The sequence below is a fragment of the Typopeltis vanoorti genome, chromosome 13, assembly GCF_054136105.1.
Source record: "Typopeltis vanoorti isolate ZY-2024b chromosome 13, IOZ_Tvanoo_1.0, whole genome shotgun sequence".
NCBI lineage: Eukaryota > Metazoa > Arthropoda > Arachnida > Uropygi > Thelyphonidae > Typopeltis > Typopeltis vanoorti.
Genome location: NC_143561.1, coordinates 50,843,130 through 50,869,978, shown reverse-complemented (window position 1 = coordinate 50,869,978; position 26,849 = coordinate 50,843,130). Strand labels below are relative to the sequence as shown.

The following is a 26,849-nucleotide window of genomic DNA, read 5'->3' as shown; positions in this document are numbered from 1 at the left end:
GTTTCTCAAAAGGTGAGATATCCTGCATGCTTAACAATGGAAAAATAATCGAGCATTGCTTGTCTAAGATTGTCTGTCAGAAACGAGATCATCATCGTCTGAGAAAGCCTGTATGGACAAACAGAACTCCATGGTGTGCAACAATTGACTGAAGCATTTAATGAAGGCTGTTCCCAACTCATATCTCACCAAACTATGTGCTGGGAATCGAAGAGGACCAGTACTAGCAGTCACATGCCCATACAGAAACCAGATTTCTGTGAATAACCGGAAAGTTCTCCTATAGTGGTGTCAGGAACACTGTGACTGGACACTGGAAAAAAAATTCATGTGGTCCTACAAGTCAAGTACACCTTCTGTACTGACAGTAGGCAGAAAGTTTTGCAGGAGCCCCATGAAGCAATGAATCCAGCATGCCTTGTAAACACATCTCAAGGTTCTGGAGATGGCGTGGGGCATGTTCTGTTGGTATAGAACAGGTCTCCTGATGTTCCTGGAAAGTCAGGTGCTCTCCAATGAATATCTGAACATTGTTGCCAATCAACTCCATTCTGTAATGTTGACTCTTCATCCAGCAGGTTGTTCCATAAACAACAATGCTATTGTCCATTACACAAGAATTATTCAGCAGTGGTTCAGCAAGCATGACAGCAACTTTCACCATCTTCCCTGGCCACCACAAAGCCCAGATCTGAACCCCATTGAGAATGTATGTGACATTTAGAAAAACAGATCCAGGAGCAAAGTCCTCTTCCATCAAATTTGAGACAGTTAAAGGAGTGTCTGATATGTTGTAGACATAGATGCAATTCAACACCTTGTGGAATCCATGCCTAACTGTTATAATTCTGGCTAAAAGAGGTCAAACATGTCAGATGTGTATTAAATACAATTTATATTTAGTATTATATTATACAATTTCTGAAGTATGATATTTTGTTAATTGGTGAAACTGCACAAACTGTATGCATTTACACGTATATTTTGGGAGGAATTTTTTGCATTATGGAATGGGAAGAAATTGACAATACAAATTTTCATTGCATTATTTGACTCAAAATATGAATATTTTGTCTTCCTGTCTAAAATATTTGATTAAGTAACTAAGCAAATTAATTAATGCATCAATAATTATACAGCTTATTTGTCATTTGCCTTATGGATTTGAAAGAAACGTTTGTTTCCTAGCAATTTCTTGTATTTTCTGTTTATTAATCTGTTATAGACATTAAATCCACGAAAATAAAGACAACTTCCATAGCAAATACTATTATAACAACTACCAAAAAGCCTGACAAAAGTCCCATAGATACAATGCAATGCTATACTAAACAAATTCATTATAACACATACTACAGAGTGGCCACAAAGTCCTATTACCTCAATGTGAAATTGCTAAATACAATATTTAGCAAAGTGTTCTAATTCCTCATAAAAGTAAGGGTTTTTCCTTTGACCAAAATGCCACATTTCATGCCAATAATTCTAATACGTGACATGTTTGTCGCAAAAAAGGAGTTGGGCTATTGATGGGAAAATTCAAAGTTGCAGTGTACTTTAAAGCATTGGAACTTTGAACTTTGATTTTATTATGGATGGCACAGACTCCTCAACTTGTCTGCACTGTTTCCCCTTCTGCTGAAGGTCTACCACTTCTTTATTTTATTTCTTATTTATTTTTTTTATATCTGATACACACATGAAAAACCACAAGACCTATAGCACCCTAGTGCCATGTGTGGACAAGAAGAATAGAAGAAAGGAGGAGTCTGTTTACATTTTATTTGAACAGCTGAAGGTTGTAGTCTTTGGGAAAAACAGAGTGGAGGAGACAGTTCCAAAAGACAGAAGTAGATGGAATAAAAGAGGAAGCAGTGAAGTTGGTTTGGTGAGTTTTAAGGTGGACTGTGAAAGGATGTTGATTAGCAGTGGCTCTTGTTTTAATGATTTTGAAAGAGAGTTGAGGACTAATAGTGGCAAATTCAGCAGAGAACTGTCCATGAAAACATCTGTAGAAGAGGCCCGGGACAGAAACTGAACATCTATGAGAGAGAGATTATCAATTAGCTGGAGTGTCCTCATCTGGATAGAATCTAGCAATCTTACAAAGGATTTTTGTGCACCCACCAAATATGAGAGCAATATTACATGGCTGGCAGATTTGGACTTTGTATAGAGTTAGCAGCTGTGAAGGTGAAGTAGTATCTTGTATGAAAAAAGTACACCAAGTTTTTTGGCAGCTGCAGAAACAATAGTCGAAATATGGTTGTGCCAGGAAAGATCAGAGGTGCAGATCAGTCCAAGAAGGGAAATCTAATCAGGTTTGGATATCTCAGTATTACTGAAGGTAGGGGGGGGGGGGGAATGAAAGCTCTTTCTTGAGAGAGATCAGACATAACTGAGTTTTAGTGGCATTTAAGTTTACAAGGTTGTCCTTGCCTCACTGGGATATAGCTAAGAGATCGGAGTTCAGGCCCCTGGTCATGGTAGATCTTGAGGATTCTAATACTTGAACACTAACAACTTGTCAAATGAAAAGAATGAATGGAGTGTACTCTCATTGTAAAATCTATGGATAGGATTGGAAGTCATTTATATACAAGATATATACAAGAGGAAGAGAGTGAGTGAAAGAACACAACCCTGGGGTTCTGCACTGGTGGGAAAATCTGAGGAGAGTAAGCCGTTCAACATGACACATAGTGAGCAACCAGTGAGAAAGTTGTCGATCAAGTTGTAGAGTGAGGAAGGCAGACTATAAGATGTCTGTTTGTTATGTAGGCCACTGTGCCAAACCCAAATACCCTTGAAATATCGAGAGCAACATGTGAGTTTCTCCAAATTTCTCCATGTCTGAGTCCAGAGGTAGGTGGTGAAAGCAAAAAGATCAACTGTAGATCGCGAGTGGTGGAATCCATACTGCTAGCCACTGATTAGTTGGTACATTTCTAGGTGGTTCAAGAGTTGGTTGTTGATGACATTCTCCATAATTGGACGGTAGTTCAATGGTTGACTTTTATCACCTTTCTTTGGGATGGGCTGGATGTGGACCTGTTTCCATGTTGTCAAGTAGATGCCAGTTGAATAGGATAGATTGAAGACACAATATTGAAGAAACAATACAAGATAGTTGTTAGCTCTGGGGCACAATTTTTCTAACATTATAGGAGGGATAGCATCAGGACCAGATGCCCTGTTTGTGTTTAGGTTATTCAGGATTCTTCAGATTTCTTTTTGTCAGAAGACTATGGAAGACATGGATAGAGCTGTTCTTTATGGAGTGCAGAGAACTTTGACCAGGTCATCAATGCAGGAATTGGAAGAGAAGAGTGATACAAGTAAGCCTGCCTTGCCAGATGGTAACTACAGTACCATCTGGGTGTGAGCGTGATGGAAAACTGGGTGGGCAGACATTGGGCCCAATGGCCTTGGAAAGGGACCAGAAGGAGCGACTGCCATTTGGGCAGGAGGTGAGTTTGCAGCATTCAGTCCTTTCAAAGTCTGACTTGGACTTTGTGATGATTCTTTTGCAACTCTTGCGAGCTGCAGTATAGGCAGAGAGGGCAGCTGGAGTTTTGGTCTTGAGCCAATTGTAGTAAGGAGAGGTTTTTTCTTTTTACACATTGGTACACTTCCTTCTGAGAACAAAGGCTTGGATGGTGGCTGAGAATTTGGAGTGGAATAGGGGATGAAAGCATTCATTCCTGTGAGGATGGTTTCTGTTATTTGGTCTGGGCAGGTAGTTTATCCTGTTCTTGGTTTTTCCTTTACCTTCTGCTGAAGGTCTGCTACTTCTTGGTTTATCCCTTACACTTCAAGCACTAAAAAGTTTCTTCTATTACTGCAAGTGTTTGTTTTGCTAGAGGATTATATCACTGCTGGAATTCAGCTCACAGCGATTTCATTGTTTTTCCAGAAAAACAACAACTGACAATAAAATGTTCTTCAATAGTGTAATCAGCCATTATTAAACCTGAAAAATATATATTTTTTAATCAATTAAAATAAATATTTAATACTGAAAAAAACCCTCACTTTCATAAGGATTTAAAATACATGCATGATTTTGTGGCCACTTTGTATAAACTAAAATGTTGATAAAAGGATCAACTGAATATACCTATAATTCATCTCTGCATTCAGACTGGTTTAGACCTTTATTGAGGTCTCAATCAGTGGGAGTCAGACCCAGAGGTGGTGATAATAAGGTGGAAGTAATGGAAAAGTCATATTTCCATATACGAGTTGCCAAAAGGTGTCACACCTTATTATTAAAATTCTGTGGATTAGAGATAGATTGATGGAAGTTTTTTCACTTGGCTATGCTATGAATTATATATTTGGCTTAATCCTTTATCCAAGTGTAAGCAAACAAAGTTTGCACCTGAAGTATTTTCAAGACTGGGGCAACTCGTGGCAAAGGTGATATACTTCTCATCACTTGCCTTAGTATCCCATAATGCAAAGCACATCTCCTTGTAAACATGTATAATGCTATGCATTAAGGGAAAGGTCACTACCCAGACTGGTTTTGATCTTTATTGAGGTCCCATCAGTGGGAGCAGACCCAGAGGTGGTGATAATGCTAAGGTGGGAGTAATGGAGAAGTCCCTTAATGCATAGCATTATACATGTCCGCAAGGAGAGTGTTTTGTATTATGCATAATTCCCTTAATGCATAGCATTATACATGTCTGCAAGGAGATGTGTTTTGCATTATGCATAATTCCCTTAATGCATAGCATTATACATGTCCACAAGGAGATGTGCTTTGCATTATGGGATACTAAGGCAAGTGATGAGAAGTTATACCATCTTTGCCACAAGTTGCCCCAGTCCTGAAAATACTTCAGGCACAAACTTTGTTTGCTTACACTTGGATAAATGATTAAACCAAATATATAATTAATAGCATAGCCAAGTGAAAAAATATCCATCAACCTATCTCTAATCCATAAAATTTTAATAATAAGGTGCGACACCTTTTGGCAACTCGTATATGGAAATATGACTTCTCCATTACTTCCACCTTAGTATCACAACCTCTGGGTCTGGCTCCCACTGATGAGACCTCAATAAAGGTCGAAACCAGTCTGGGTAGTGACCCTTCCCTTAATGCATAGCATTATAGATGTCAGCAAGGAGATGTGCTCTGCGTTATAGGATACTAAGGCAAGTGACGAGTAGTTATACCACCTTTGCCACTAGTTGCACCAGTCCTGAAAATACTTCAGGTGCAAAATTGGATAAAGGATTTAACCAAATATATAATTGGTAGCATAGCCAAATGAAAAAACTTCCATCAGCAGTATGTTGACATGGGATGATTTTGATGGGTTGGTCAAAGGGATTTGTACTTACATGATGAATTGCACTTAAATTTAATACATATAAATGTAATTAGGTGGTGTTAGATAATAGGAGAAACTGTAGCTGGATGAATGTACATTAAGATGACATCAAAAATTGTGATTATAATAAGAGAGAGGGGGGGGGGATGACAGCATATGGTAAGGATGGCCCCCAAAAATGGTGGGACTAGTTTTGTCAAACAAGAAAGATTACTGTGATGAGTAGAGAATTTGGTTGAAGAATCTACTTGGGCTGCTTATTTGAACTAGTCAGGTTTTAAAAATTACTAAAATACCAATCACAGCCTGCTATTGTACATATTCACTAATAACACAGGCAACAGGAGTATAGGAAAGTTCTTAATACTGGTAAATGTAACATTACTGCCATTAGTGAGAAGAACTGGTTAACAGAAAATGATATCCTTAAAAGAATAGAATGTGGGTCTAGTGTATTCAGAGGGGACAGATAACATGAGAAACTAGAGTGAAAATCTAAAATGGTGGGTAGTGGTTGTTGTGGTATATAAGTGACAGCTGAGCGAGTTAGATATATTAAAGCTATTGATATAAGTAACATAGGCCAACGCTTCCCAAACTGTGGGCCGCGGCCCCCTTTGGGGCCATAGGTTTTGTTGAGGGGGGTGGTGAAATAATGAAAACAAATTTAAAATGTTTTAAGACTAAGTAGATTTTTTTTTATTTTAAAAGAAACGTATTTAACTTTTATTATTTATTATTTCTTTTTTGTTATTTTTTATATTTTAATGGAAAAATTCACACATTGGTGTTGGTTCACTAACTTTGCTTCCTGCTTATTTCTGCACTTAATGAATATTAGTAAATATTGCTTATTCGTGTGTTTCATTTCAAAGCAGTGGTTTATTGTATTTACTTCGAATGCTCTCCAGGGAAGCTCCAAATCTTCCTGTCCCTTTCATCACGCATTCGTAATCAGGGACTGTTGATATTGACTTTATATACGTATCAAAACTCGTTTTATATTATCACTGTCATCCGAGCTAGTTTTCTGTTACCAATAAAAGTTTCGCATATACTTCACACATGAAAAAAAGCTTAAACAAGTTCGTGTGGGGAGATAGTAACTCGCTTGCAGTGGCAAACAACACACCCTTCCTAACAGATACTATACTGCAGAGGCAATAAAAACAAGTACTTTTATTATGCCAGTGAATAAGGTATGAGGAGTCTGTGTAATATATTTCTCAACAAATAGTGCAATTAGAGACAACTGGGATAAAAACACACTAATTAATGAATCACATGTCCCCTCATACAGAAACTATGCTGTATAGACTGAAACAAAACCATATGTTGCATGGGTATGCACAGTATCTAACTAAAAACTATTGTTATTAATTAGATGTGTGTGAGTTCGATTTCCCAAGGCAGCAATAAAATTCAACCGAACATGTTAAAATTCGTAAAAGTGTTAAAACTAAGTAATATATATATATATATATATATAATGAATGTTATGGCAGTTTCACATATGGAATTCGGTTGAAGAGAGTTAGCATTTCAACTCAATTGTCAGCTATGCTTTTATCTTTCGGTTGTGTGATCTTTTGTATTAACAAAAGAACCGCACCAATCATATGCACATTTTAATAACCTGCCTTTGCTGTCTGTTTCGCGTCAGGCTTAATTACCTTAAAGGGAGAAAAGTCACAAAAGAGAAAAATGTTCCTGGTCCGGGGATTCCCTTATTCAGGTAATATTCACTAATTTCATGTTATCAGTCTGTGGTGTGCCAGTATCGGTAAGTGGTGATATTATTTGATCTATTCTACGTTAAAAAATTTAACCCTGAAATGGATAAGTGGCTGATAAAAAATTTAAAAAAAATTCCGCCGAACAATCAGAAGAAGCAGAAACAGACTCAAAAAAAAGGACAGTATTTCATATTTTACCAGAACAGCCTGCATCGTCTTCAGAACCAAACGGTAAGAGGCAAAAAATGTAATATATGCATTTGATTTTTGCAATATTTGCTGTGTATGTTTTGTATTGAATATAAATACAATAAATATTATAATAATATATCTCTCTATTACGATTTTTTTTCGAGGGGGGCCGTGAAATATTTTAATTTTTGCAAAGGGGGCCCTGACATCCAGAAGTTTGGGAAGCACTGAGATAGGCAACAAGTTTGAGGCTGTCTGGGGTGAGGCAGAGGTTAACAGGACAAAACACATAACTAAGTACTGCTACGGAATAGGATCTTCTGAAGAGTGCTGTGAACTGCATAGACAGATAAACTTATGGATACAAGAACTATTATTATGGATAATTTCAATTATAAGGTTAAAAAGACTGCAGCAAGAAGAAAAATGCAAAACAAGGGGAAGAAAATTTACTAAATTACTGAGGGTTAACTACTTTATGTAGCATGTGATGGATAAGATTCGGAATGCATCTAGTAATAGTGCCTGAGACAGTCTATATCATGAGTATTATGTCCCTAATTGGTGAGAGTGATCACTGTAGTTTTAACTTTAAAATACTTTGAAAAACCCTTTAAACTTGAAAAATAAAACCTGCCATTTATCAAATATTTCCTTTCCATCTATCCTATAAAACCCTTGAAAAGGGTTTTATAGGATAGATGGAAGGGAAACATTTCAGAACTTGACTAGAGGGACCAAAACAAGAGATGGGTGGTACAAAGTTATGTTCCATGCAGTCAAAATATATGCACATGAAGTATGTGTAACATTATTATATTTAAAGATCTGATAATACATACATATATATTTGTTAAAATAAAATTATTAATAACGAAAACAAAACAAAATTATATACAAAAAATATGAAGCTTCAAAAAGATATTACATATTTCTATGTTGAAGTTCTTGGTTTTGGATCACCTGCATTTTTTTTGAAAAAAGTATCCAGTGTTAACTGCCTAGATTTTCATTTTCTTTCTTTAAGGAGTTCAGTGTAAGTTTGAATAGATGCAATTACACTCCTTTTTACATTCACACTCCGTTTCCAATCGTGGTCCATTTCGCAGAGTTCATCAGTCAATGTTTCTATGCTTGCAAGTATACGCTGTAAATCGGCTGTTTTATATCTCTCAGAGGACTTTCTTCATTTTCATTCTCCTCCTTTGGATGCTAACTTAATTGTTTGGCTAATACTTTTAAGTCTTCATTGGAAAGCAGTTTATCATGGCTCTCCAAGACTTCTGTCACATCTTCAGCTGTAATATCGTCCAATCTCACCTCTCGCACAAGCTTGGTAACATCTTCAATAACATTCTCTTCTTGCTCTAATTCCTCAAAGTTGTACATAAATGGTGGAAGAAGTTTTCGCCATGCTCCTTTTAAACACTTTGCTGACACTTCATTCCAAGCTGCCTTGGTGTTGTTAATGCCCTTCAAATATCAAATGACCACCAATAGTCTTTAATAGTTTTTTCTGAAGTGTCCAAGACTCTTACCATTTCCATAAATGTTATACGGAGGTAATAGGCTTTGAAGATTGATATAATCCCCTGATCCATCGGTTGCAAAAGCAATGTTGTGTTTGGGGGCATGTAAACAACCTTGACATCCAATGGTGTTGTTACTTCAAAGTTTTGAGGATGTCCAGGGGCATTATCCAAGAGAAGCAATGCCTTGGCTTTCAAATCATTTTCTTTACAGAAGTGAAGCATGTGTAGGACAAAATTAATTTGTGTACTAATCTATAAAAAGGGCTTGTGTAACCCAAGCTTTCTTGTTCCATTTCCAATAGACTGCCAGCATGGCTTTTAGACCCTTGAAGGCGCATGGTGTCTGTGAATGGTACACCAACATTGTTTTAAGCGTCAAAGTTCCGGAGACATTTGCAAAAGTACAAGTCTATCTTTTGTAGCTTTAAAACTTGGAGCGGAACATTCTTCATAGGAAATGAAGGTGCGTGATGGAAATTTTTTCCAGTAGAGCCCAGTCTCATCAACCTTAAAAAACTAGATCAGGAGGATAACTTTCTTGTTCTACAGCCGCTGCCGCAACTTCTGCACTTGCCACCTCACCACATAATTTGAAACTATGGCACTTACTTCAAGACTTAAATCTCATGAACCAACCTTTGCTTCCTAAAAATATTTCTAAAAATATTTCCTAAAAACAATTTTTGAGGATCTTTTTAAGATCCTCAAAAATTGTTTTTGCTTTCTCAGTTATAACAGCCCTGCATCAAAGGAATGTTTTTCTGATTCAAGTCACCCACCCATAATGATAATAATTTTTTCATTTTTTCATGAAGTTTACCCCTGCTATAACTTACATGTTTTGCATTTAGTAATGCCATAGATTGTTATGCAGACTGTTTTATTCTATCTGCATTTTTCATAATTAGTAACAGTCGATGGAGGCAAGTTCATACTTCTACAGAAATTACCATGTGTCTGCCCATCTTCAAATCAATGACACTTGAAAAGAAGATAGAGGTGTCATTGATTTCTGCGCCTTCTTAACACCAAGTTCTGCTAACTTTTCCGCATTTCTTTTATCAGACATGGTATGTAATTACGTACTTTATCAATTTAAATACGCATACATGTAAAAAAAATTAAATAGAACAATTAGGTAGATTAAACAGTAAAACTAGGTTTGATACATATACGTCATAGTAGCTCGGTAAAAACTCAAACACTAGAGTGCCTACTAGCATCGTTTCTCAGTCAGACCAAACTACAGTAAGAAAGCACACACAGGCATCTGCCGTTATTGCGAATTGGAGTAAACTGAACCGTCGTAAACCGAGGGCTGCTTGTACATTCATCTTAATGTGCAGTATAATAAAATGATTCATAACGTGTTATTGTACTTCGGGATCTTGTAATTTTTAATGGAAAGGGGGGGACACAAAAATTTGCACCCAGGCAGCGCAAATCAACGGAACGGCCCTGGATGGATCTAAAAAGATCCAGTAGTGGCTAAACTAGACAATATTTTACCTATAGAATTGGGAGTACAAGGAATAAATTGAAGGACTTCTAAGTTGAAAAATAAACAGAAGAAAGGAGATATAACAGTAATATACTAGTTGGTAAGGAGATCTTGGAGTGTTGATACAATTAATATTTTGCAACTTATGGTTGGAAAGTTTGAGAGTACATATAATAGTAATTATAGTATGTATGTTATACATGCTAAAGAGAATACTGACTTCTTGATTTAAAGTAGCATGTGTTTTGGATTTATTTTAAATCTGTTCCAGATTTAAACTGGTTAGTTGCTTGACTTTGAAGCCTCTGTGGCGTAATTGGAAGAACAATGGTACTCATGCCCTTCAATTGGAAAAGGCCCTAGTTTGATTCTCGTTGTGACAAGGGGAATCTTTATATGGCCTTTTTCAATTGAAGGTGAGTTAGCCTCAACTCATACAGAAGTAGCAGGGTTTTTCTCCCGGAAACTCGGGTTTTTCACCCTACATGCAGGCAAATCAGCCATCAGAACACAAGCAATTTACAGGCAAAAAACACTGTTGTGGTGGTGATGGGCAGTAGATGCCGTTGATAGTAGTTGTGTACAGTATGAGAATTAAATAGTAGGGGAGACAGCGAGATATATGTAGCAAAGTAGAGAGCCCTCTTGTGATGACTCTTCAGACTCCTTGGTGTCACGTAATAATAATACTTACAGTATGAGTTATTAATGGGCTAATGGTATGCTCGCCTCTTCAAACAAGTCAACCTCACATTTCTTTGGTATATTCTGTTTGTTGCCACCCCCCTTTTTTTTAATATAATTCCCACACACAAAAGCAATTAAATGCAGCAGTGAGCTAAGGTCAAGAGCAAAGTAATCTGTTGATATCAATTTTCAAAAGCTGGAAGTTGCAGTCCTTGGGGAATATTTTATCAGCATTTCATTTCTTAAACTGTATTCTATGAGCCCCTATGGTTCCACAAAAAACTTCAGGGATTGCTCCAGAGCATACAGGCATCTATAACCTGTATTAGAGATTGCTAAAAAGACTTTCAGTGAATGAGGAAAGTATTGATTTTTATTAAACGGACTTATTTCTAAATCAGTTTTATTGCTTTATTAATTATAATAATAATTATTATTTATATGAGTAATGAAAGGAGTCAAAGACTCATTGCAGGCACAAACTCTATCCATTAACACAATACCTATCATACATCTCCTTAAACCTATTCACTGTTAAGATGAATAGGTTTAAGGAGATTCACCACTCTCCAAGTAAAGAAAATAGTTCACACACCCTTCTAATCACACTCTTAGACAACTTCTAAGTGTGACACACTTGTTTCCCCTGTTCCCCATGTATAGAAAAAGTTCTTTTGTGTCAATCTTATAGAATCCCTTTAGTAACTTATGAGTTTCTATAATATTCCCTCCAGGGTCAGCTCAACTGATGGTGCAAGACGTGCATTTGCATAGGACAGCAAGTTTTTTTGGGGCGGCAAATTTGGCATAAACTATACGTAAAATAAGGAGGAAGGGGTGGCAAAATATGCTACTGCACGGGGCGGCAAAATTCCTAGGGGCGACCCTGATTCCTCTCTTCCACCTGTCAGCTACACTCTGCAACCTACACACCCTCAATCTATCCTCATAGAGAACTTCAACAGATTTGTCATCAGCTCGTTAACTCATCTCTGAATCCTCTCCACCACAAGAAACACAGGTTACTGAATCTGTGCATAGTAGTGAACATGTGGACAAATCACAGCCTTATAGAGGGATAATAGCCTCTCTATCTTTACTTATCAATGTGTTCTTCAACATCTAAGTAATCCTCTGATCTATTTTGCCAACCCTTGCAACATGTCCTCTGAATCTCTATCACCATCACCCCTAGATTCCTAGCACCATCAATTTCCTGTAAACTAGTACCATCAATGTGATACAAAGTATGTAATCTTTTCATCCAGAAGTGCACTATGTAACATTTTACAACACTGTCTTTTGTCCACACTGCCAATTTATTTAAATCATCCTGTAACATATCTAGATCACCTTTATCAACTATTGCCTTCTCTAGTTTTGCATTATCGGCAAACAACTGAATATTCCCCTTCAAATCTTACACTATATCAGGGTTTCCCAAATTGTGTTCCGTGGAAAGTGAACAAGTGTTCCGTGATGTCAGTGACCAAGCCATGTATTTTAAACATGTAAGTATTCATGAATAATTGTTAATTTTCCCGCATCAAAATCTTTCAACATTCGGGAAAAGGAATACCACTGACCAGTCATAAAAATTGCCTGCATTTTTATGACCGGTCATAAAAATTGCCTGCAAGCTGATAACAACAATGGGTGGGGTATCCTCTATTCTCAAAACTGAACAAAATAACATCTGTGTTGCAAATGTTAGTGACCAATCAGCAAGGAAGTATAAAGAAAATTTTTCCACTGAAATTGAAGATCAAGGTAGTCTGTATCCAGTTCTCAAATCTAGTAATACTGAATACTTTCTTCGCAAGTTCGTAGTGTAGTGTGCAAGTGCTTGTTTCAAAACCGGAGTGTCGTGATTTTTTTAAAAGTAATAGGCCTGCAGATTTAAATTTTAATATGAATAAGAGACAAGGGACTTTGTTTAATTTTGGTGTTAAGAAATCTCTTATTGAAGGTGTTTGTGACGCAACAAATATTGATTCATCCACCTCCAGTCTACAAAGCAATCTCCAGGATGTACAAAAGGAGGGGAAAACTACAGCACACAGGAGAAAAAGTCTGCATTCACTCGTAAGTACTTATAATAATATTATACATTTTTGGTGATCAGAATGGGATATGTCAATGAAAATCAGCACAAATTAATTTAATGATGTTGAAACTTGAGGAAACTACAATATGCTACAAGATTTCATTAGTCCAATGATTGATAACTGATTTAATTGTAATTTTCTATTTGTCAACATGTCATATCGTATACATAAGTGTACTAATACTCTTTATGATTATGCCATAATTATTAATACATTACAAAATAACCAAGGTGTTCTGTTAAAGTTTCAGGATTTGTGAAGTGGTCTGTCATAGGAAAAATCTGGGAAATGCTGCACTATATCATTAATGTACAAATTAAAGAATAGTCCTAGTACAGAGCCCTGGAGCACTCTACTAGATGCCCTCATTTGCCGTGATTCCACTTCACCATACACCACCTATCAGCCACCCTCCATTCCATCCATGTCACCAGCCTCATATCCATTTCCATCTGCTCCAACTTATGTAATAGTTTTCTATGCAGTATTCTATCAAATGCATTTGCAAAAAAAAGTCCAGCAGTACTGTGGTGTAGCCATTTCCTTTATCCAATTCTGTTGTCACCTTATTATAAATGTGAATAAATTACTGAGGCAGGACCTACCTTTCACAAAACCATGTTGCCCCCTATGGAGTATCATATTCCTATCCACCCATTCCTGAATTTTACTTTAAACCAACTTTTCCAATATTTTAACCACCGCTCCAGAGATATTAATTAGTCTGTAATTTGCTACTTCCATCTTGGAGCCACCTTTATGTAGTGAAACTATCTTATCCTCTTTCCATTTCCTTGGAACCTTTCCAGAGTTGAGACTTAGATTAAACACATCAGAGTCACTATCAGTTCACTTGCATATTCTCGTATCACACGTGCTCACATACCATCCAGGCACATTGCTGTATTCACATTGATATTTTTCAATATCCTGAGTATCTACAGTTCATCTACCTCAATGCTAACATTAGTCACTAACATATATATATATATACATATATATATATACACACACTATTAATGGATGATATATCTTTGTAAAGTGATCACTTAATAACTGAACTATTTCTTCTGCTTCTGTCAACTTCCCTACCATCAGCACTGAGCAAAGTTATCTTTCCATAATCATTCTTTCTCTAACTTGCTACATGGCAAAAAAAATTTTTTTTTATTTACTTTGGATGAAAATTACCTTAGCTAATTTTCACTCAAAATCTGATGTAGCCTTCCTTCCTTACCATATTAGTTATCCTTCTTGCTTGTGCCTTATATTGCTCATGGGCATTCTGATCACCTTGTTTATATTCCTTCCAAAATGCTTTCTTTTTCTGTAGCTCCTGCTTTATATAGCTAGTCATCCACTTAATAGCTACTCAGTTTATCCTCCTGACCTGGGTATGCATTCTGATGCTGCCTCGCTCAAACAATTCTCGAATGCTTCCCAATGCATTAATGACATTCATTCCAAATAGTTTCTTGCGTCATGGCACTGCTCCAAGTTGCCGCCTAAGTTTGTCAGAATCGTCAGCATTGTAGTTCTGCATAAACCCATAATATTGCATATCAATATTCAATATACGGTATGGCATAAAAAAAACAGTACTGAACTTTGATACCTTCTTCAGTACACATGCAATGAGATATGCCATTTGACTGCATGCACATTAACAGAAGATCATGTGTAGAGCTTTTGTCTTTACATTTCGCTGTAGCAATGATGTTGGTGTTGGAAGAAAAGAAGTTTATTATTGTGTTTGTTCATCGTTTACATAAGCATGTCCCAGGACAGAGCAACCTGTCACATATCATGTAGTTCTATCAGAACACTTCCCAGGAGACTCATTTCGAGCTTCACAGAATTCACATACCCTTCATGTTCTCCTGATCTCATATCACTTCATGCCTTAATTTGGAATATGTTGAAAAAATGGGTATTCCAACATGAGCTGCCTTCAAACCTTGATGAACTAAGGCAAGGTTTCCCAAACATTTTTTTTTCTGTGGCCTTGTTATTTTAATACTTCATCTTCATGACCCACTAAAATTTTTATGGCCAATAGGTAAAATAAAACAGATTTGAATGTTCACAGAGTTTTCATTTATTATTATTATAATAAAGAAGCATTTACTCTTATAAAAATACAAAGAAATTAAACTAAAGCCAAGTAGTTTATTAATGAGAAGTGTGTGATTCTGTTGTTTGTTAACTTCAGGTTTGGAGGCAAAATACACGTAATGAATAAATACAAAAAAAATACGCCCTCTCTCGATGTTTAACGTGGCAGGCGAGTAAAATAAACGCCAGACTGCCAAATGATTTGGCTGGTGGCACGGTTGCCACCCAGCAGCCTGGCCATTAGTTGAGCTACTTTACCACAAACAAAGAGACTGTGAAATGGCGACACGGACAGAGCGCGTTTTTCGTCTCTATTAAATTATTTATTCGTTAGTCCTGATTAAACACTATTTACTTGTATTTTAGAGCTGAAAAAAATGAAAAAATTTTAGAGCTGAAAAAAAATGAAAAAAATAAAACCCAAAAACGAAACACTTAGGTTTTCGAGAGTTTTTTTAGGCAACCATGCATTTAGCTTTCATGATCCGGTGCCAGGTCGTGACCCACCATTTAGGAAACGCTGAACTAAGGGATATGGCCAGCAGATGTTCCAATCCGTGTTCTCCAAGATGACAGAGAATCTTGGTTATGATACTTCGAAACCGGTCTTGAAAGACAAGGTGTCCATTTCAAGCATGTAATCTACTGTCGTTAATGCTTTATTTGACCAAGATTCGACTGATGGTTGTGGATGTACATATCATCATGTGTGAACATATATTTCTTTGTTAATTAACTTATTTACTCCATAACATATATCATTATAGTTATTCAAGTACTCTTTTCCCCCCCACCATACTATACACACACACACACACACACACACACACACACACACACACACACACACACACAGATTCAATATATATTCAACTCAATACTCAATTCAATTATACTCAATTCAACTATTCAATACATATATATATATTGGTTGGCCAGAGTATTAAAATATGATTAAAAACAATAAAAGGATTATTTAAGCTTTAGTCTCCACCTATAGTAGTAATGCAGAAAAATAGATTCACAACCTTCTTTAGGTGTGACTCACATAAAAACTAAATAAAAATGTTGAAGCAATTACTGGAGATCTGAAGTGTCTTAAAAATGCTATGTTTGGTCTCTAAAGGAGCATTTCCAGATCATGTAAAAAATATACAAGAAATAAATATAAATAAATAAAAAAAATCAGCATGCCACGGCACTAATTTACAGTAGTGAACAAATTAATCCAAACATTCACATTTTAAAGAAAAATTTTAATTTCACAAGAAAATGAGCAATAAATTAAACTCCAACTTTACCTAATAATTTATGTGCTTCTCTGTTCCTAATAAGTTCATTAATTCACTTAGGCATGAACTCTACCAACATGACACATTTTTCTTATTTCTGCATCTCAAAATCATACTTTTATAATGGATTGTATTACGTTATTATCCTTAGTATCACATTTAATTTTCAAATGGCCCACAAATTTTCTACTGGGTTAATGTCAGGAGAGTTACCTGGCCACTGAAGCAAACTGGATGTTGTGATTTTTGAGGAACTCTTTCACTTTTTTTTTTTTTTTTTGAAGTGTGGCATAAAACAAGAGCTTGTTAGAGGATGAGTTTTGTCTTTCTGGATCTGTGGGACCACACTTTCCTTCAATATTTTTGTGTATTGGTCACTTTTCATCATACTGTCAACAGGCACAGGTGATTCTGGACTGTCATGTGTAAAACTCCAGAATATTTTATTTAGCCAGGTGTTTTAGGAGCTTGTTGAAGGTGGGCGGGAAGAAGTCAGCCGCTGATATGCAAACATAGGGTACATGCTCTCCTTGGACAAAAAAATAGCTCTCGTCTGAGAAAATAATCTTCTTCTTCCACTTCTCAACAGTCCAATCTTTGTACACTTTTGCCCACTGGAGCCTCTTTTTCTGCACAGCCTTCATCAACAGTTGTTTCTTTTTTTTGGTCTGTGGGCAGTCCTCCCTGCTTCCAGCAGGCTGTCATGTCAGAAATATTAATCCCACTAGTTGCAAGTCTCTATTTAAGTCTACAGCAGACAATCTTGGATTCATTTTGCTTTTCTTAACTAGTAAACAATCTTAAGTGTAGTTTTCCTTTTTCGCTCACATTTTCCTTCTCTATCATCGGGAGAAGGAAAATGTGAGCAAAAAAAGATTTAGGGAGACAGGTAGGTAGGTACCTACCTGTCTCCCTAAATCTCTTTAAAATCGCATTAGCAGTATCCAAACCAACACCACACTCACTGGCAATTTTCTTTGAGTCATGGATGTGTGCAGAAAATGTTTACATAGTTTTGAATGCTTTCTTGGAGATGTATCCATTTTATAGCTACACAAAATAAATAAAACACTACTAATATCAACTTGTTTACACTATTAAAAATGCACAATACTATTAATAAATATCGTATAGACAGTTAAAACATGCAGCACTCAACTGTAATATTTTCGTACTCCTATTTTTATATATATTTCTACTTGTTTATATTAACGTTAGTATTTGCATGCAACCGCACTTTCAATTCTAGGCTGCCAATTAATCCAATGAAGAGTGTGCAAAGTATGGAAGACAAAGGGATTGCCTTTGGGTAGCGCCAATTCCTTTGTTTTGTTTCTGGTACTAATCCCTTTTCAGATTTAGGAAAAATTTAGATTATGATGCTGCGGCATCCTAAATTCTAGACAAGAGAATAACTCGCTCAATAATCAGAGAATTAACATTCAGAATTGTACACTTGAAACTAATTCCTTGATAAGTTCGTTAAGTACTTAAATCTTACAAAACCTACTTTTCATTGCAGTTGTAGCTACTCCTATGTTATAACTCCAGCATTGGTTATGATGTTTATGAGCAGTGCAAAGAGATCAAAATCAGGCAAGTTGTTAGATTAATAAAAAAGAAAGACACTTATTCATCGAATCAGATATATTACAGATAACAACAATTACTAGCTTAGAATCACAACTATTCTTCAGATTGAGTTCAATTAATTAAGTGATACAAACTCTCTCAACATTTTATAGCATGCCTCAAAATCTCAATTGAAACAAGATTAGAGCTTAAACTAGTAGCTAAGCATTCCAATCAGTAATCAACATTTCTAGAGACTAATGAATTAACAGACTGAGTATATTAACATATTCTTACACAATCCTTCTTTCTTAGAACATACAGTTCCCCTTTTTCTCCTTTTTTAAGCCCTAGAGTCCTTTCATTTAATGTAACTTGAATAACTAGAAAGTTCCTTGCACGAACACGGATTATCCCTCTTAGTACAAATACATAATAGAACAAAATTTTACATTGCCAGGGACCATAGAAATACTTAGCCTTCTTTTCATTTGTCTCTGGACTGCTTTCGTCTCATTGACCATGCGTCTGCTTAATTTCATCTGAAAGGATCAACTGGTGGGCTTGGACACGATTCTCCTGCTTCGAAGTAAGCTACTCTAGCTTGCCGCTATCGGATCAAGTGGTTTAGCATAACTTGTCGGTCTGCGCTGTACCTTCCACAGGGCCGAGGTCTGTACTTGCTGAACTACTGCTTGACCGGTGGGCTGCCCAACGACATGTCCGCATGCTCCTGCAACCTTCCTCAGGAATTCCGAAACTCCAATCCGTAGAACGAAGAAAAAAAGCCACGAGCTGGTGCTACCAAGCCTTATAAATCCGAGGCACGATGTTTTTCTTCCTACGTCACGTTCTTCTCCTTTTTTGCTCTTGTCACCTAACTTCTCCAGCACCCAGTGCTGTCACTTCACCCAGCATGCTACGCCGGAAACTTCCACGTGCAACTCGACTCTGGTGCACGTGTTCGCCTCAGGTCTTCAATGCTTAATCCGATTATCTTGCTTGCAATATGACTCAGATACTTACACATTAACAAGGCTCACATATTTTTAACTTCTGGTAAATTTAACAATGACCAACAAGAGTAAAGGATAAAGAAAAATACTTAAGTTATAACCGTTATTGGTAATTTACAATTAGTTTTCTGTTCTCTGATGCACAATTATTAGCTCTGGGAATGTTGTTACTTGTTAAATCCTAATGAAATAATTATGGAATAATTTCTCTTTCATTCAGAATTTAACACAACCAAAATAGTGAACTAAAACCAAAACAGAAAATAGTAAACCAAAACCAAAATTATTGTGAACTGAAACCAAAACCTAAAACTTGATGAAAATTCAGCTTGTTAGAATTAATTTGTTCACTACTGTACTATAGGTTTACAACCTTTGTGGATAGGAGTCACATAAAAAAAAATAAAGAAAATAAAAAAATCTCCTCAACCCAACACTACTACTAAAAGTCGAATACAGTTTTGCTCATTAACGATAAAAAATGAGTTTCCCCACTTTTTCCTGCCAATGAATTTTCCTACTATTGCAAATAGCATCTAATCCAGGATAAAATAACAATAGTAAGTTATGAATAATTTCAATTAGCGAAAAAAAAGGCTTAAATATTAGTTACTGCTTGCTTTTAGCTTAATTCAATGAGTAACACATCTCAAGTCTGCTTTCATAATGAATTAATGTAATTAGCTTCTGTCCCAAGTCCACTGCTTTAGAATGATAATACAGCTTGAACATTAGTATCTGTTATTTTGACAATATAATGTAATTTTGAAGAGCACTTTTTGAATACTTTTTACTTAAAAAAACAGCCAACCATGCTATATAGTTTAATTCAACATGGATAATAAATGTATATTAATAAATTTACAAAAAATAGAAAGCTGAAACTTATGAAAATATTTGAATAACCCATGATTTTTATGGTATCTCTGCTACAAATAGGAAATAAAAAATCATTACATATACATTACCTGAATTCTACATGCATCAAATGTCTCTTTATCTGTAAGCAAAGGACCAACAGCTCACAATGTTCTTGTGATGCTCTTGCATTGCAAGTCTGCATTTTATATCTGCAAAACAATATTGAAATTATATATATAAGCACACACACACCATGTATAAAAGCTGGGTTTATTTTTCTCAAGTACTGTTGTATCATTATAAATATTTCATATACAATACAGCATTATTCAATAAGTAATTTTATAATTACAGCAAATAAAATTGAATCAATATTATTTTTCTTAAAAATACTGGCTAACTCAATGGCTTTATTAACTTCCACCTCACACAATTTTATTAAAAAAAAAGGACAAAAAGAAAAAGGGGAAAAAAGAAACAAAAAAAAAACTTTAAGTTGAATTAAATACTTGTACCTAATAACTTAAAAAGAACACTTCAAAAACTGTTATTGAAAGATTTTCCTATATATTCATATATTTCTGATTTATATATTAAAAACTGAAATAAATAAAACATCATTCAATTTCAAGTGAATGATTTATATGAAGCACTTCAACATCAACACAACTATGATATGGTACAAAAAATGCATTCGTTCTCATTTTAAATAGGTAATTTGTGATTTTTTTTTAACTTCAATAAAATTAATTGTTACTTGATTATAAATTAAACTTGCCAAGAAATTATATTCTTTTTTTTAATCCTTTAACCAAATGTAAGCAAAATTTGTGAATAAAATATATTCACAACTAGACTATTTCTATATATAGAAGCTAATGACTTGACATTAACTGCTGTAGTATTCCATAATGCAAAGCACACATCCTTTTGGATGTGTATAATAATATGTTATGGGAAGAGCCACTACCAGACCAGTTTCAACCTTTACTGAGATCACATTAGTGGAAGCCAGGCCCACATTATCTGATATATTTCATATGCAAACTATGCTTGCTTACAGTTGGTTTAGGATTATACAAGAATATAATTTCTCATCATCACCATCAAATTCCTGATGTACCCACAGAAGGGTACAGGATAATTATGATAGTATTACATGAAAACTTTATACCATTACTAACTTCGAATATAATTTCTTTGCAAGTTTAATCAGATTTTTAACCAAATGAAAGCACTTTCTACAGCTATTTCTAATCCAGCATATTTTAATAATAAGATGATATACCTTTTACTACTTGTATATGGGAAATATGACTTCTGCAGTACTTCAGCATTGGTATCTCTTCTGGGTCTGGCTCCCACTGATGGTGACTTGCTAACTGGGAAGTAGAGCAGTTCTACTCAGTGGTAGGCTTTTGCACATCATAAAGTGGAGCCTCCACTGAGTTTCCTATTATATAGAAACAATATGGGATGTAATATCCCTTTAACTTAAATAAGTTATGTCACCGAATTGAAGCCTTTGGCTCTTCATATAATTAGTAATTTATTAGGACACCTCTTGGCAATTCTCATAGAAGGGATGTAAGTTCTGTTCGCTACAAACTTGGTATTATTAACTAGGTCTACCTACTCACTGATGAGACCTCAATAAAGGTTGAAACCGGTCTGGGTAGTGACCTTCTCTCATAATGTAGAACAATAATACAGCTCCTAGGAGCTAAGTTCACATTATGGGTAAATATCAAGAACAGTGATTGGCACTTGCTCCACCTTTGATATGAGTTGTCTCAGCTTGCACTATCTAAAGGGTCAGTTGCTGCAGTATCCAGGTATTTGCTTATGCTTGGAATTGTGAACTTTATATAGTTTCTATATTCGGCATGAAACTCTTTGAGTTTCTTATTTGGCTAAGAAACAATATGGGATGTAATATCCCTACTTAAAACATCACCATAATCTTACAAGATCATATGCAAGTGATGGAAGAATTGAAGGGGAATTGAAGGAGAATCTATATATATATATATATATATATATATATATATATATACACACAGTAAAACCCCTTTTTTTACACTTTTCGAAAAAATTGTAAATAGCAGGAAATGTAAAAAAAACATTAAAAAAGACTAAAAGATGACTTACTGCTAGTATGTGAGTCTACATACTCGATTACAAAATTTAATAACTGAAAATAAATGAATTTACAATTACTTACATTTATCTATTTAAAAAAAATCTTTAATTATTGATTGTTTTTGCTTTTCGTTTTTTTTTTTTCGTTTTTTTTTTTGACATAGCACCAGATTGATTTGCATTGAGTTCAATGCTTGACCTGTGTTTTACTATCGTGTTCAAAGTGGACAAGAGTCCAAGATCTCATGCTAAATGCACACGTGTTCCGGCATGCCAATCTACACATCGCAGAATTGCCATCTTTTCTTCTACCAAAATACATTTTCTGTCTTTTTTCTCCATGTTATTAACATGAATAATCCACCGCCGCAACTTGAAAGCAACTTTCATAAGCTAAATTACGTAGCAGAAATTCTGCAATATCAATTCGTACTGTGATCAAAAAATCATGGTATCGCTCATCACTACATTACTGCTGCAAGCGTGCAGGTCACCGTGATGGCAGAAACTAAACTACAGTAGAAAGCAATGCCATCTGGGAACAGAAATGCGCAGATTTCCGCAGAAATCGATTCGAAAATCAGTATTGCTACCCAAGAAAAAACACAAATCACAAGAAATAACATCCACATCAAGTTGTTAATGGCGGGAAAACAATATATCGTAAGAATAGGCCTTAAGATGGGACCAATGGAAAATGACGTAAATGGCAGGAAAACGTAAATTGCGGGAACATAAAAATGGGGTTTTACTGTATATATCACTCCTGCACATGAGAGGCCACAAAGCTTATAGCAAATAAATACCATAAGTGGACTAAAATCAAGAAGAGCAAAGTAATCTGTTGATATTCTTGTTGAAGAGCTGCAGGTTGTAGTCCTTAGAAAACACTTTGTGGGAAAGGCTGTTCTACAGAACTGAAGTGGATGGGGGGGGGGGAGAGAATAACTGGGAATAACAGATTTAGTGAGTCTGCAGTTCAACTGTAAAAGGCTGTTGGGCAGTTGTTGCTCATGTTCCTGTAGGTTTAGCAGAAATGGGGAGAAATGAATACTAGTTCTGCTGAACAGTGACTATGGATATATCTATCCGTAGAAGAGAAAAAAAATGTAGAAACTGACAGTGTAAGAGCAGTGGCTGAAGTGAGTCTGTGAGAGATTGATCATCAATCAACTGAACCTCTCTTCCAGACTGCATCAAGAATTTTTTTATAGAAGTCTTAGGTGCACCACCCCAAATATGAGTGTTCTAAGGTCAGAAAGACTTGAGATTTGTACAGAGTAAGCAACTGGGCAGGAGAGAGGGTGAGAGAGAGAGAGAGAAAGAGAGAATCTTGAGCAGAGGGAAAAAAAAAAAAAAGCATGCCAAGTTTCCTGGAAGCTGAAGATGCTATTATTGATGGTGTGTGATTTAATACAATGCATAATAGAGAAACGTAAGTGGTAGATGACTGACTGCCAGATGATGGATAGGTTCAACATAAGAAGGCAAATAGATCTTTAGAGAGGTGCACAAAGTGACTTCACTCTCCAAGTATAAAAAGCTGTGGGCTCAAATCCCTACAATATGGTTGTCCATAACACTAATGAATGATAGGTTGACAACATTGCATGGGTGGAATTCCTATTTAAAATCTACTTTATAATATAAAATGATAAGCCTCTTTTTGTAACATTTTTGTATCACATTTTTTGTCAAGTTATTTGAAACGTTTTGAAACTCAGGGCTACCCTGAGTGTCGAGTCTTCAAAATTCGAGTCATCAGAATTCAAGGAGAACAGGCCTACCAGTCTGGAAGTCAGGGGGTTGGGCGCCGTATGCACCAGGGGTGGCTGCCTTTCAAGTCTTCAAAATTCGAGTCATCTGAATTCAAAGAGAACCGGCCTACCAGTCCCGAACTCAAGGGGGTTGGATGCCGTAAGCGCCGGGGAGGGGGGGGGGGGGTGCCCCCTTTCGAGTCTTCAAAATTCGAGTCATCAGAATTCAAGGAGAACTGGCCTACCAGTCTGAAACTTGGGGGGGGACTGTAGGCATCAGGGGGGAGGTACCCCCCTTTCATCATCATCATCAAATTCCTGCCATGTACCCACAAGGGGGTGTACAGCCCCTTGTGGGTACATGGCAGGAATTTGAAAGCCCCCCTTTCAAGTTTTCAAAATTCGAGTCATCAGAATTCAAACAGAACCGCCTACCAGTTCGGAATTCAGGGGATTGGGTGCCATAAGCGCCAGAGGAGGAACCCCCTCCTTTTCGAGTCATCAGAATTCAAGGAGAACAGGCCTAACCAGAACTCGGGGGGGTTGGGTGCTGTAGGCATCAGGGGGGTGGATCCCCCCCCAGTATATATACACACTGCTATTCCATTGATGCAGAGTTGGTTTTTGAGGCCTAAAAATAAACTTTTCTCTTCAACCAGAATTTAGTACAATTCTCTTTTAGCCAATTTTGTTATCTAAGAAATGATCAATTATCATCCTTGTTGCATGTTGGACTGGGAAACAACATGAAACAGCCTCTACCAGTCAAGGCAATCCCACTTTCCTGTAGCGTGACTTGTTTTCACAAAGAGGAGATCTGGCAAGTACTGCTGTCACAAATTCATACCTTCCTAATTGGAGGAAATACCAACTACACCCATAGGTGGTTTAATGAATTTCGGTGCCCAGTGAAATACACCACTTTACATACTAGTAAGCCTGAAGTGGCTGTTGATATGCCTGGTTCCCAGAGCAAGGATTCTGGTGTTTGCCTTCCCTTTCTTCTTATATGTAGTGCTGGATGTCAGCCTCATGGTCACAATGAACACATTGTAGGAACTCCAAACCCCCATTCAAGGATCCAACAGTGACATGGTTCTGCATGCTGACAACCAGATCGATCATGTGACAAAACCCAACAGTAAAGCATCAGGAGATTTCCTAATCAATAATCTTGTTGCCACCTGCTCTGATAAGTCAGACATCGAAGGAGACTGAGTATAGGAATGTGTAATGGGAACTGAGGTCATACAGTAGACCAGAAACTAGCTGCTATCTCTCTCTCTCTCTCAATCATATTAGGTCAGAATTTCTGGCCTAATGTGATTAAGGGTCAAAGCTATACAACTGAGAGGAGATCTCCACATAGCCTTTCAAGGGATGCAGAGATCCGTGTGCCTGCAGGTCACCTTTCTCTTTAAATTTCCTCCACAGTTGTTTCTTTTTTTGCAGCTCAAGCTTAATGGTGTTATTCATCCATTTAACCCCTACTTGTTTTACTATTCGGACCCTAGGTATACAATCAGCCATAACCTCCTGTAAATGCTCCTTGACCACTTCCCCTGCTCTATCCACATCCAGCCCTTGCAGTTTTGCATGCCATGGCACTGAACCAAGCAATCTCCTAAGCTTGTCATACTTGCCAGCATGGTAATTCCATATATACCCTGTCTTAAGTGAAAATTCCACACCTTTAGCCACCACCCAGGTCAAGACCTTATGATCACTCTCACCAATAGGTGGCAACATGGTCAAATTCTCAGATGCTATTACCGGTCAAGCACTCTCAAACCCCTAGTATTTTCTATTACATGCTGTCTCAGATAGTTATCCCTTAATAATTGAATAAAATCCATTTCCTTCCTCACATGTGTCCTCTCCTCCTTCCAATCAATGTTACCATAGTTGAAATCCCCTATAATAATTACCCTCCTTCCACTCATTTCATCAATTTGTTTATGCATACTATCTCCATCACCTAGTCTATAGCAGCACCCAACTGTATATTTTGTTCTGCCAGTCTCAATCTCACACCAAATAGCCTCAAATGAGCTCTTTTCACTATCCTGCAATACAACTTCAATTCTCCTTAGTTGCAGTTCATCAGCTATCATCAATAACACTCCTCCCCCCCCCCATTTTATTCTCTCTGTCTCTCCTAAACACACTATAACCTACACATTCTATCCCACTAACTATATCATCTTCCGTCAGCCATGTTCACTAATGCCAATAACCTGTGGCCAGGAAGAGCCAACCAAGACCAAAAATTCTTCCTTCTTGTTCCTAATACTCCTGGCATTAGTATACATGAAATGCAGAGGTCCCTTTGTCCCACCCCCTATCTTGATGCGTTATTCTAACTATCCCATTCCGATTACTTGTCCTTAGTATTGGCTCGGGCACATTATATACATTCTTACACTCAACTGTCTCACTGATGTCCGCATATCCACTTCCCTCCCCCATTCCTTGGTAGTTCTAGTTTCCCTGGTTCTGTATATCCATTTTCACTTCATTCAGCAACACTTTTTCCAGTGTCTCCGCACACCAAATCCATTCAAATGCAGGCCATCCATCTTGTATAAATCCTTTCACCCATCAAACTCATTCCACACGTCCACAAATTCCACACCACACCGTCTGCATAACCTGCGCATGAAGTCATTTGCGATTATGGCCCTCCTTCTAAGCTCTTCTCTGTCATACCACAGCAACCGACTCACCATCCTAACTTTGTCACTCTTTTCTTTTGCTACCTTTAACAATACTTTCAAGTCCTCTCATAAAAAATTTATCTCCTTTCAATTCATTCGTACCCGCCACAACTATCAATTCTTTCACCCTCTGTTTTTGCGCTCTAATACACTCACTTACATCCTTAAATTTTGCACCCAGTAAGTACGATTTAGTTAAACTTCCATCTATCACACCTCTTAATAACGAGTCACCATACACACTCTTTCCTTCATTTCTGAAACTCTCAC

The 26,849-nt window shown here is 36.6% G+C and overlaps 1 protein-coding gene across 2 annotated transcripts in view; it reads right to left on the bottom strand.

The window, feature by feature from the left end:
* Nucleotides 1–26,849, bottom strand: part of LOC150100146 (E3 ubiquitin-protein ligase HECW2-like) — a 708,695-nt gene that overhangs the window by 624,754 nt on the left and 57,092 nt on the right. For both annotated transcript variants that reach the window (XM_090402900.1, XM_090402899.1), the window contains exon 3: nucleotides 20,071–20,172. The gene's annotated coding sequence lies outside the window, so the exon portion shown is untranslated. The remainder of the gene's footprint in view (nucleotides 1–20,070; nucleotides 20,173–26,849) is intronic.